We start from the raw sequence: 13,642 nt of genomic DNA, 5'->3' as shown, positions 1-13,642 counted from the left end.
GTTTGTGGGAGGACAGGCAAATGAACATAAGCTTTCCCTCGGAAATGAAGTTAAAAATGCATTTACTCCTTTCAAAACCAATTAATGGACTTCAAAGAGTAAAACCAGTGGATGGCCTGGGCTGTGGAAAATATTGGGATATGATGGTGAGAAGGGATAAATTTAGCAGGATGGGACAAGCCAACCTGAAGACCCCATCCCACATCACAAAAATAGCCCCTTGAGGGCATTCACTTGGAAAGTCTTTGCTTAATTGCAGTCTAATTGCTGTTGTGGGTGCAGTTCTCATGCCTTTTGAAGATGTCTTGAGACTAGCCAGTGGAAAACTGCTCTAAAACATGTTTTTTTAAGATATCGGGCCAAGCCAAACGAAATATGCCAGGCAGTCATGGAAATGATTGGAGCCTCAAGATATCAAGATGCAGGGACAAGGAAGCGCATATCTTGTTCCCTCAAGTGGGGAGAATTAACCACATGTGAACAGGGATGTTGAGAGTCCTGGAAATAGTCACAGGGATGGCAGCAGCAAGCACAGCCACGGTTTAACCCCTGCCCTTTTTTACTTATACCTCAGAGCAAAGAAACTTCTGCTTGCAAGATGATGACCCCATGATCACCCAAATCCCCATCCAGGGCTGAAGGTGCTGTATCCACCACGGGCACGGCAGCAGGTCAGGCTCCAGCAGAGGTGCATTAATAAAATCACCCTTGTTCAAGGTTACGGTGCAAGCTGATTGCTTCTGATTAGGGATTTGTATTCAGTTGTGACATCCTGCAATTTTTATTGCCTTTACGGTAATAATTGCAAATAATAAAATGACAAATTATTGTAATTAAATTTTAATTAATTACAAATCCATTACTTTTAAGTTTATTCATGGTAGAGACAATGATACTGAAAACAATTCATTAAAGCACTTGATATGTAAATTGTGAAGTAAAGCATTAATATCAGGCAGCTCATGTATTCACTTTCTGCTACGCAGCAGAGAATTTGTACAAGGAAAGGCACTTCTCCTGGATCATTTTAGCAGTTTGCTTGAAGGAGAAGAAAAACACTAGGTACTCTCGAGCTGAAATTGTTCCCAAAGTCAGGTTCTGCATCCTCTAAAGCAAAACACTGAGCAAGGAAAAAGGGAGAGTGCTGCCTGCTGCTGTGCAGGGTTGATCATTTTAACAGCCTTGTGGGGACGTGGCAGTCCTGCCGTGGGATGAGACTTTATAAAAACATTGCTGCTGGCCAGGTTTCCTGGTCACAGCATTGGCAGGGCAGCTGTTTGGGCTTCTTCTCTGAAAAGTGCACAAAAAAGGACCTGGATTCAACAGCAGCAAATGGTGCAAGGAACACCAAGCAAGGTATTTTTGAGGGACGCATCTCTGCCCAGTGTCCTTCCCCTGCGATACTCTTCTGCAGGGGCAAATCTCCTCTCCACGCGTATTTTTTTCTAGCTTTGGCCATCTAATGAAGGAAGAAGTTCTTCTTTCAAGGGGGAAGACAGGAATAAAGGGGAGACGTGATCAGACAGCAAGGCACCTCCTGCTCGGACAAGGAGAGCCTAAAGCAGGGAGGCACACCCAAGGTTAATAACACGCTGCTCCACCAGCTTCTATCTAATCTTGGAAAATGTCCTGTGCTGCAAAGAAAAATGGGAAAGTGATTATGTGACATGAAATAAGGTCTTGCTGTACTGTCTAGACAGCTTTAAAAAACATCAAGCTAGGGTGTTCCTATTTATGAAAAATGCAGCTGTACTCCTGCCTTCCTCAAGCGAGAGAAGAAAGCGGTGCACTTGAGGTCATTTGGCTGTGACACGCTCTCTGTGCCTGTCCGTGGGGATTTATTCCTCTCTCTTTATTCTCTCTTTCTTTCTTCATTTTGCCCCCAGTGCTGCACAGCTTGTGCTTCCAACCCTGTGCCCTGGTGGAGCTGGGTGCTGAGCCAGGCTATTGCACCCGCAGGAAGGCTGCTGGGTGCCAACCTGTGCATTTTTACTGCAGCATTGCCCTCAGGATCATTTCCCTGAGCAAAACTGCAAGCAGCCTTCAGACCCTTAATCGAGTCTCTTATAGCCTCTCTTAAATTAGAAGCATTTCATCTGCCCTGGATGCAACCTCAGCAATTCCCTCCCCATGATTTTTAGCCACGATAAATTATTCATAGGGTTTGAACATTTTTTTTTTTTCTGACGGGGTCTATGTGGGTGGAATCTGAACCCCAAATGGCCACCCGACACCCCGTGCCAATCGCAGCCAGCACCAGCTTGCTGCCAACGCTCAGCCCTGGATGCCCCAAGAAACCTATTGATCATGGCTCTGTGTCCTACAAAAGGGAGAAATGGGTCAGCAGATATGTTAATCCCAGCTTGATCTAACGTCTTCGGGACAGGTGGCAACCTTCATTTAATGGAACAATGAGATCATTAGGAATTCATAATGAACTGTGCTGCGGCCATGAAAGTAGGTCACACTTACCCCAGGAAGACTTCAAAATGAGCCTGTCCCCATTCATGTGCCGCAGCAGTGATGGCTGGGGGCAGACTGACAGCTCTGCCTTGGGATTTGCTAACCAGACAATTTTAGGAATGAAAAGGGGCAAGCGCTGTGGACATGAAATGAGTTCTATTATCCCAAGCAGTATGATGACTTTCAGCTGTGGGCTGATTCAGCTTCAGGTGTCGTTTCTCACTGGCCATGGGCTGTAGCCCTGCTGCCCTGGGTGGGTCAGGAGGGTGGGAAGTTTGGGAAGAAGCAAGCATTTGCCAAGCCAAGTCCCTGGTCAGTGTCTGTAACCACCCTGGAGAGATCCACCCTTCACTCATCCACAAGGGATGCTTTGTCCACCTCCAGGTAATATGCAGGTAACCCTGCTTCTGGGTCCTTAAAGCCTCCCAAAAGCTCTCTCAGGATGGAACCTTCATTGTTTAGTTGGAGGCTTCTGGATGCTTTGTCCATGGGGATCAGGGTTGACGTTTGGGTGCCTCTGGGGCTGATGTGGTGCCCCCCACCATGACCATGTAGCTAGCCCAGACCCAAGTGACTTTTGGTCACTTTACAGCATATGAAAGACAAGCCTCACCATTTATTTTTTTTTTTATCCCTTTCATCCTTTATTTGTTTTCCTTTATTTATTTTTAAATGAATAAAAGGATAAGAAGAGGGAACAAAAGGTAAAATAGGACATTGCACAAGATGCCAAATCTTATTCTTGTTTGGGTTTTCAAACTGTTTTGCCCTCCCTTGCCAGGAAGATGTTCCTGGTAAGAAGTCACCCCATGGTGACATGACATCCAGACCATTCGCAACAGGGCTTGCTGATAATGAGCAGAGTTACAGAAAGCAGACATCTCCCATGCCCAGGACACACAGAGCAGCCCTTCAATCCTGTCTAAGGTCCCAAGCCTTGAAAATCAAATATGCTGCATGTCAGCAAATCATTTTGCTCCCTGAACTTTTTCCTCACTCCTATTGACCCCTGCAGATGAAACCCAAGTGGTTGTGATGGGTCTGTGAATCTGAAAAGCTTCTTTTCTTCCTTCCACCTCCTTCTGCCCCCAAATCTTGACATGCTTACAGCCCTGTGTGATCTTATTAACCACCAAGGAAGCGGTCTGCTGCCCTGTGGGAGGAGCATGGGCAGGCTGGGGAGTGGGGAGGAGAGAGCTTTGCTCAGCTAGCAGAAGCCCCAGGGTTGAAGATAGGAAAGGTTACGAAAATATTTTGCCAAAGATGCAATAAGAGGTAGGTTATTTTTCAGAGGGTTATTTTATTTTATTTTATTTTAAAGGGGTATTTGAAGCAGGCATTTTATAAACATTTATACACAAGAAACTGTTAAAATAACACCTGGGGGCTGGTTTGAGCTCCTCCAGGAAGCTAGGGCAGCACTCAGCCACCTCATGAACTTCGTGTTGCTTCCGAGGATCCCTAGGAGCAAGGTTCACAAATTTCCCATATTATTTCAGCTTTTGCCATGGCAGTGTGAGCGACCCCCCACATCTGCCCAAGCTGCTCCAGGCACTGTGTGGGATGCACCATGTACAACTTTCATCATGTCCATGTTGCTTGGTCTGTTTCTTGGGGTGCATCCTTCCTTTCCTCTCCCGGTTTTTCTGTTTTCACTCACATTTTCCATACCTCTCTTCACGCACACATGGCTCCAGGCTTTCTTTCTGTACGTGCTCAGGCACTGTCTGAGCCACTTCATGAAGACTTTCTGCTCCCACCCTGCCAGCTGGAGTCTGGAGATAATTTGCTGGAAGAATGGAAAAGAAGCTAGAAAATGCTTCAGGTCATTTCCCTGCAAAAATGGGCCTCCATGAGCGAAAGGATAACCCTGGAGGGGGCTGTGGAGATATGCAACCCAGTGGGGCTTCATGAGGGGGCTCTGGCTGGGGACATGCTTTGGGGATACACGTGAGGATGAAAGGGAAAATGGAGCTGGGATCTGTTAATGATGGAGGAGTACTTCTCCCCTTATTAGAACGGGCTGATTTCTTTTGATTATTCAGGATAGGGCAGCCTAAATATGTACCCAATTCTGTTACTCACTCATTTAAAATAAATGTCTTTCTTTTGGGGAAGGCAAGAGGAGCTCCCAGCCCCTGGCCGTGAACAAGGCAAGAAGGCTGTCCGCTGCAGTGCCAGCCCCTGACCTCAGCCCTGAGGACTTAAACAAAACGTCACGGCATAACGCAAACATCACACCAGGCCAGGCAGCTGATAAGAAATCACCTCTTGCTTTTAATGAGGAAGCTTGACACAGCCTTAAAAAGTGTTCAGGAAAAAAGGAAAACATTTCAAAGAGAGCCTTGAAATGGAGCGTTTTCAGTTCTTGAAAAAGCACAAAGTATGGTTCATGTCAGTAAACATTTTCAACTTCCTCTTAAAAAATGTAACAACTGTGAAATTTAAATCAAAAGGGAAAAACTTTCTGTCAGTGTACAATGACTCAAGTCTAGCCTGCTCTTGAGAAGTTTCTACCAGCAAGGAAGCCCCATGTGGGTTGCAAGAGTAAGATTTTTAGTTTTTTCCCCTTATGATTTAACTTTAGATATTCTGAGCAACCAAAAACAGTTAGTAGTGTTTCACCCGATCCAAGGAGACCCAGGCATGTTGAAGTGGTTCTTCAGGGGCCCAACCAGAAATGTAGGTTCTGGTGCTTGATGGACTTGCTGGATGCTATTCATGCCTCAAGGCAACTGTTGTATTGTTGGATATTTTCCCAACCTGTTTCAACAAACTGTGGGAGCAGCTGGGAGGAAGGTATTGTTCATTTATTTAGAGATCTCCCCTTGAAGTTCTGATGTCTAAATGAAGATTTTAGTAAAAGGGTGATTTGAAAGGCCAGTTCCAGCATCAACGTGTCAGGGATTCATGGGAGCTCTCCAAGGTCTGCCTGGAGCGACCCATTCCAACCTTGACCAAGGCTTGACCAGGATGGCCTGAAACCCTGCTACCCCTTGTGCACACAAAGAGCTTATAGTTAAAAGTAGTGGGGTGATGCTGGTGGGCTCTTTTTAGCTTTAAGATTGTTTATTTAAAAAGTAAATAAAACTTGAGGTTATTTTTTCAAATATGATAAATAGAAAGCACTGGTTCCTGGTGCCTTTCTGCTAGAGTTTTTGGTAGCAGCTGGGTTTTGTCCTATCCTGGCAATGTAGTCTCACAGTAATAAATCTTACACCTCAATGGTGTAAGTTTTGTGATCACTCACTTTTGTGATCACACAAAAGGATCACAGCAGCTTGGCTGATGTGTCAGAAGAAACCTCTTACCTTCCTCTTGCTTTTTGCACCCGGACAGCCAAATTATTGTTTCTTCATTTTCAATGAGCACCCTTGAGATACACAGATGAGATAAACTGTTCCACTGCCTTGCCACTCACAGTGATTGGAAAGACGATATATATATAAATAAATAATAATAATTAAATATATATATAAATAAATAAAAACTAGTTAAAACAGTTATACAAAGCTTGAGTAAGATAGGAAGAGTCTTACAGTATGCAGTGTTGACAAGTGGAGTGCTAAAGCTGCTTCCAAAACACACACATGGGAGGGTAGCTCTAGCTGTTTATCTCATGTGAAATTGGCAAGTTCTTTATATTGTTGTTGAATTATGTTTCCTTTTTGCATGCACATGGAGACTTTGAGTGATGTTATCTTACCTTCTTTTTTCATTCTTGGTGGGGCAAGAATTCATTCTGGCAACCTTCCTGCAAGCTCAGCCCCTCTATAAAGATAAAAATTGGCAGCAGACTCCCACAGCTAGTATGCTGGTGTGGTAAGAGTGGAGTCCAAGGCTGTGGTTTCCTGTCATTGTCGTGCAGGCAAAGCTAGACACCTCCGTGAAGGCATTCATCCTCAAACATCCTCAAACTTGTAATATCTTCTCTGCAGAAGAATGAACAAGATGATCCCTACAGGCCTGCACATCCATGGCGTTCCCATGGGAGTGAGGGAAGGAGTGGACTACCTGGGGAGGTGACCAAGCCCATCTGGAAACTTCTTGCTTTTTTTCGCAAGAAAATGAGAAAGACAAAAACCTTTCCTGTAAGTGATTCACTCAAAACTTTCTGTGCAACTTGGGACAATACATTTTCTTTTGATGTTATGGTTAGTTAATCCTTCTGAATTTTGTTTTAATAGTATGCTAGTTTGGGAAGAAAGAAGTCTTTTGAAGAACACCATGTTTCCACTTCTCCAAGAATGTGTTTCCCTTTATACCAAACAACTGGTTGACAATTTCAACTCATATGCATAAATAGATTTCATCTCCAAATTGGATTTTTTTTCAGCACAGTTACCATTTGCTGAAAATAGTTTGCCTTATGCCTGATTTTTTACATGTGCTATACATTTCAGAAGCCAATTTCTGCAATAGCCCCTAAATTTCATCAGACTTTGGGCAGTCTACCATACATGCTGGCAGTTAAACCTGGTTACATCGCTTCACAGACAGTGGTGAAATTTAATATAAATTCATAATTTATAGGACAGACAGACAGAGAAGGCATTTTGTAGTCCTGTTCAACACTTTGATGTCAATGAGAATTCTTCCTCTATGGGCATTTTGGATGAAGACCTTAGAGAAATAATATATATATATGTATTTTTAAATGTTTACATCTGGGGACATACAGACAAGTCTAGCTTAGATGTGCATTTTATTAACCAGATGGCAATGTCTTATTTACATTTGCCGTATAAAAACATCTGTGCATAAACTGGGGAGATGCTGTCTCTTGCTACAGTTGGGAGATTGGCTGCAGGGGGTGTAGCATTGCTTTTGTTAACATCCAATTTTCCTCACTCGTCAGAGCTGAATATGTAACACTTGTTTTATTTAACCTTGTTCTAATTAAAGGGTTACAAAGCTGCAGTTGGCTCTTTCTGCATTATTTTGCTGGTACTCTGGATTTTGCTGCCTTTAAACAAAACTGAAATCTCTTGCCTTGTTTTCCCTTGATATTGAACTCACATTTTACCTCTATTTTTATCCCAGAGATATCTCAGAGTTTATCTCTGTGTAGCCTTCTCCACCACTAAATAATTCCTTTTCCTCTTTGGTGTGAAATCCTGGATATGAAGAAGTCAATGAAAGTCTTGACATCAGCTTCAAGAAGGTCAGAGTTTCTCCCTGGGTGTTTATTTTCTTTAAGCGCTCATAGCCTGTTATTCTGTCCAATCCTTCCTCGAGCCAAGTTCAACACCTCCATTTCCACCATCGCTGTTGTTCTTCTATGAACTCCCTGCAAATTATAGCATTGGGTGCCCAGAAAGGAACGTGCTGTTTCAGGTGTTCTCTAACCAGTAACCTCATAGAAATAGAATTTTTCTCTTATTGACTGCTCAATCTTTTTTCTTTTATGTTCCTTTTTTCTTTTTCTCCTTTGTTTTACTGCCATATCATGTTGCATTTTCATGTCGTTAATAAAGACATAAAAAAAAAATAGACCTAACACTGACCTCCCTATGGAATCCACCAGCTCTGCCAATAATATACTCTGTTGGTTGTCTTTTTGCTTTTTCTCCCATCTAGCTCTTAGCCTTCATGGACTGTTCTCATCCAAGCCAGTTTGAATTAATCTCGTGTGATGTGAAGAGACACCGTACTGGAGGCTTCACCATGGTAAAAATCAGAGACATGTGGGAACCAGATGCTGTGTTTTATGAAAATTTTCATAATTTGAAAAGAAATTTGAGGTAAAATTTGTTTTCCTTCTATTTCAAAATGGACTATCAAATTTCCAATTTGCCTGCAAAGTGATTTTTAAAAATCATCCACTGATCAAAATTGTATTATATTGAATTATATTTTATTATGATGATTTGAATTATGTAAACTTTTGTAAAACTTGAATGAAATTGACAAAACACTCTGATAAAATCAAAGCTGTAAACTCTGATAAAATCTACCTTTACTGACGCAACACTCTCAAAAAGCGAGGTAGCTTCACAGAACTTAATTTCCCAGTTAAAAACTTCCTCATGAGAACTGTATAGACTAGCATCAGTAATGTATGACATACAGTTCCTTCCCCCAAACCAACAGGTATTTCTCATTTCCTGGGGAAAAAAACACACCACCAAAATAACAAAAGACACCACTTTTGCAGTTATGTAGTCTTTCTCATCTTGAAGATCTTCTTCTCGTATCTGCTAGAGAAAACACAAGTCTCTTCAGGAAAGAGGGGGGTACCAACCAGGCTACAATTATCCAATGAGACAAACTTATTCGTGATCCATTCTTTTGCTAATTCACTAGTTTTAGGAACTGAGTTATCATGAGGAATTAATGTGGTTTTACTCTGAGCTGTCTCCTATGTTCCTTTTCCTCGACAGTTTTTAAATTAAAAAATGACCAGCTGTGATATCATGTTTTTGTTCGTTTCGAGCATTTCCTGTTTGCTTTTCATAATTCCAATCCCTTGCTGTTCAGTTCTGAGTCAGCAGTTTGTTTTTATGAAGAGCACTTCATTGCATGCCTCATATGGACAGTCATTAAATCCCATTGATACAGTTACCAGCCCACATGAAACCACTCCAGCCTTTAGGAGGGAGAAGAAAAAACATCTCTGAGATGTATGGAAGAGTTGGTTGTGGGGGCTACCTTTGGAAAAGTGGAAGAAGTGTAAAGCCCTCTCAGTGACCAGAACCCACAGATGTTTTCTTTCCCAAATACTCTGAAAACATGGTAGCCAACAACTGAAGGCCTCCAAAAGGATGCATTTTAACCATTTTCTTGCAGAATATGTAAAGAGGATGAACCAACGTGTTGCTTGGCTCCTGTGTGTCGGGAGGTAGGAAAAGAGCCCCATATACATGCTGACTGTATGCTCTCAAGGCAAAATGAGAAATTCAGACACTAAACAATGGTAAATCACTGGTGATTTACCTCTTGTCTCTCTACAAATGCCTTTATTGTCTCATTATAGCACCCAAGTCTGTGTTTGCTTGGGAGAATCAAGGGAAATAAGTCAAAGGGGACTGTGCTCTCATTGGCTTCCTACCTCTACGTGGAAGGCATCAGGAGAAAGCAGATCCATCGCATTTGTTTGTAGACCTTGGAAAAAAGCCTGGGAGCAGCAGAATCCCAGGTGATCGGGGGCAAGCTTTTCCCTTGGAGCCGGAGAGAGGAAGAGATGGGAAATGTTCATCACGGGCTGCCCTTTCTTAGGGCTTTCCCATCTCACGGATTTTATTTGTGTGTCGGGATAATTCAAGATTCGCTGGAGCTTGCTTAAAGAGGATTGTGCTGGGAATCTCAGTCGGGGTCAAGGCAGACAGTTTGCTTTGGCAAGCGTGGTGTGAGCATAGCTAGATGACTGGCTGACCACCGCCTTCGCCTCGCCTACGGATGATCCTGCCCATTTACCTTGGGCGATGGCCAGCAGTTCCTGCTAGACTCGTGTTACGGGGCTGTGTTTGAACTCCTCTCCATCATCCAGGCACCCAGATGTGTGGCAGAAGCAGACACGCACTGCGCTACAGATGCTATGCGTTGGCTGCAGCTGAGGTAAATATTATTTCTATACCATGATGAGGATGAAATAATATCTCTGGAGGATTTGGAAGAAAGACGGAAGAGACTCGGTTTGTCATGGTCTGCCCTTCGGCTCCTTTTCTTTGGAACACGTTTTTATACAACAAGAAATAAAACAGGAGAAGAAAACACAACCCACTAACGAGGGGGATTTCAACCCGCACGCAAATCCTGGGCAGCTCCTTCCAGGAAAACAGAGCACATTGTTTGTGATGGCATTCCCCACCAAAATGGCTCGGGGCCTGACTTGATGCTGAGGAGGAAATTCTGCATCTCCAAAGCTGAAAGGTCTGCACGCTTTCATCCCTTGCCTCCACCGGTTCCCACGCACGCCTTGCTGAGGGACGAAGGGAGGGAGAGGGTGGTGGAGAGCAAGGAGATAAACTGGACCTCAGGATGCTCCACCTCTGGAGACCGTGAGCCTACATGACACAGCAATGTGAGAGCAGCACAGCCAAGCCATGCAAAAGGAGAGGGGCACATGTTGCACTTACTTATTTTACAGATAGCTGCCCATGCAATGATGCTTGCTCTTGAATTGCACCCAGCTGCTGATGTCCTCAGCTCCTGCCTGGGATAAGGTTTCCCTTCTCTCCCCCTTGTTTTCCCTGTGCTATTAGGATTGCTGCCTCCCCCTCGCCTCACCTCTGAGGAGCTCACAGCTGCTCAGCCCCAGCTTACGCAGAGCCCGACACCGGGGGTCCTCAGCCTGGAGGGGACAGTAGGAAAATACAGACTAAGGTAATTGGTAAAACCCCATCCATAAATTAAAAGTTCAGGCTTGCAGCTCATGTTTTTGAACTCTAAGCACATCTGTTTTCTGTGCCAAAGGCTCTCATTCTAGTAGGAAAACTATAATAATGTCAAAATCCTATTTAACGGGGAAAAAAGAGAATGCGGCAGGAGCGTGAGGTCACTTTGGATCACATTTCTTGCCCCATACCTGGTGCTGTGTGTCACATCCAAAGCACATCACAGCCACAGGAGGACCCTGTCTCTGTCCCCATCCCTATCCCCATAGGCAGCTGTGCCATGGGGATCAAGAGGTAACCAACACCACAACAACGTGCCCTTTCCACCCCCTTCCTCTCTTACCTCTGTGTAAACATACTAAATTACCTGTGGTATCCCACGCCAAGTTTGTAAACAGGGTTTTCTGAAGAAGAGACTGAGGTGTGCCTTGCTGTGAAGGCAGCCAGGGGAAAGGGGAGGGTGTTTCGTGGTTCCCCCTGCCAGATGTGCTCTTCTCCCCTTTCCAGTGCGTCCCTCCTAAAGTTACCCACCGCGAGTAATGCTTTCTCCTCACCCATGTCTTTCTAAAAAGAAATGAAAAAAAAAAAAAAAAAAAAGAAAAAAAAAAAAAAGAGGAAACCTTCCTGGGCTGCCCACCCTTTAAATAAAACAGAAGCAGGTCACAACCCTTGCTATGACCCCATCCCCCTATTTACAACTGTGCCCTTGGAGCTGGGACACTCAGCACCAAAAGTCCCTCCCAGTCCGGGCTGTAAAGCACCCCTGCTTACACCCCTTTTTTCCTAAGCATCTAAAGCATGGGGGGGGCTTTTCCACACCCTCTCCTGGTCCTCATCCTCCCAGCCCTGTGAAACCTGAGTCAGGAGCTCAGGTTTTCTCACGCTTCCCATCTCCTCGCTGAGCAAAGCAGCTGTGGGCTCTCCGTCAGGGACCTCAGAGGCGAGGGATCCACCGAGGAAAATTTTTTGTATCACCCAGGAAAACACCCGCAGGCAGGGCTTTGCAGGAGTTGCTCTCTGGAAATGCTAAAAAATGCTCAAAGGCAGGAGGCTACATTGAGGTTACGTTGTCGTCACACCTCCAACATCTCGACAACTGCAACGCATTAGATCACTTTGAGCAATTTTGTCAAAAATGGCCTTTTAAAGGAAAAAAAAAAAAAAAGACACTCGAATTTGTGTCTTGATGTAAATTTTTCAATTGGAAATACTGCCTTTTGGGGGGAACTTTTCAATTCTTTTATTTAAACGTTCACACAAGTTGTGAAAAAGCCTGAAAATCAATTTCAAAACTGAGCTGGAAAACCTCCTCTCAGGCAGATCTGTTTCCCAGCTTGTTCACCACCACTAATAACATGTGCCTTTCTAGCCCCGATCGTCTTAAAAGCCCAGACAACTTGAGATACCATGCTTCAGCATGGTCCTTAACTGGAAATATAAGTAGCCATGCATTTCCCATCAAAGAGACTGCTGCTGGAAATGTTTCATTGCTGTAATTTTCTGCCTGTAAATGTTGGATTTGCCCCATACCCCTTTTTATTTTAAAAAGTGTTGGTGGTACAAATAGTCTCTCATCCCTGAAGTAAATGTCTCAAGGGCTGGAAGGCAAAGTTAAAAGCCCTTCCAAGATTTGTGAGGGCATCCTCTGTAGCTTGGAAATTGCTCACAGGCAAGGCGGTTTTCACCACGTCCATCAAACTTCATTGAAAATCAAATGCAGAAAGATGCCATAAATGCTACTTAGGGGCAAGGCATGGAAATTAGTGCCTGTGTTTGCTCCTGCTGCTTGTGGGGCTCAGTGGCTATGGGTTTGATGTCCTGGCTCCAGTGGAGAGATGCAGTCCTTCCCTGAGCAAGCAGCACCGCCACCCCCACGAGGTCCCCTCCAGCTCCAGGATTGTGCATTTCTCTGGCGTCCAAAGATGACTCAGTGCTAACACGTGCTGCTATTTGGTCTTATTTATTACTATTATTTGACATCCAAAATAAACAACTCCTGAGGTCCTTCCACCCCTTGCCCTGTGCGGTGCTTTGCACGGGAGTGGTGCTTGTGCTGGGACCGGGCTCCCCACATGGGGACCGATATCCCCCAGGCTCAGCAGGCAATGACAAATCACCTGGCATGGGCAATGCCTTTCAGCTGAGCCCTAACCTGTTTAGTCTAAGGGGCAGAGCGAGCTGAAGGGAAAGACTGGTTGGCAGGTCTGGTTTAAACAGCACAACCCAGCCATCTCCTGTCCTCCTCCGCAAATAAATCACAGTTCAAAGGAGCTGGCGTTGCGGCAGCTGGGATATTGCAGCCAGGCAGCAGAAGGCGATATGTGCTTCCAACCCATCCTTCACCCCTCTCAAAACACACAACAAGGAGTGGAAAAGCCAGCACAAGTGGGTCTCAGCCCTGGGTGCACAGAGCAATGACTCGATGAGCAACTGTGGGCATGGGGAAAGGGAGGGGAGCAGGAATGGGAAAAGCCATGGGAGCAGGACTCTGGCTTGCTGGCTCTAATGATGCTAGTCTATGCCAAAGGGCAGCTTGATAGATTTAATTTATTGCTAGTCCTGCCCTACGTAATCTCTGAGAAGAGAAGTGCCACTTTTAGTTTGTATATCTTTCACTGACATGTATATTTAGCACTCATTAACCACTTACCTTGGGCTAATAACTCAACTTGTTGTTCCAAACTCTATGTTTCTTTATTTGCATGAGCTCTAAAAGCCATCAAGAACATTTCTGACAGATTAAGTTCAAATTTCTGTGAAGGTTCGCTATAGCCTTTTGGTTTATTTGTACAGTATTTTCCATGTTTTTTCAAAGATTAGTCATTATGAAACAATCTCATTGC

At 44.2% G+C, this 13,642-nt stretch overlaps 1 long non-coding RNA gene across 1 annotated transcript; it reads left to right on the top strand.

Moving 5' to 3' along the window:
- The first annotated feature begins 6,345 nt into the window (after positions 1–6,345).
- Positions 6,346–8,139, top strand: LOC309879353. Its single transcript, XR_014317722.1, has 3 exons — positions 6,346–6,554; positions 7,507–7,627; positions 8,044–8,139. It is a non-coding gene; the product is annotated as an uncharacterized lncRNA (long non-coding RNA).
- The last annotated feature ends 5,503 nt before the right edge of the window (positions 8,140–13,642 follow it).

The sequence above is a fragment of the Aythya marila genome (genome assembly GCF_965140915.1).
Source record: "Aythya marila genome assembly, chromosome: 6".
Taxonomy (NCBI): Eukaryota; Metazoa; Chordata; class Aves; order Anseriformes; family Anatidae; genus Aythya; species Aythya marila.
The sequence above is the reverse complement of the archived record's forward strand: the minus strand, read 5'-3'. Positions and strand labels throughout refer to the sequence as shown.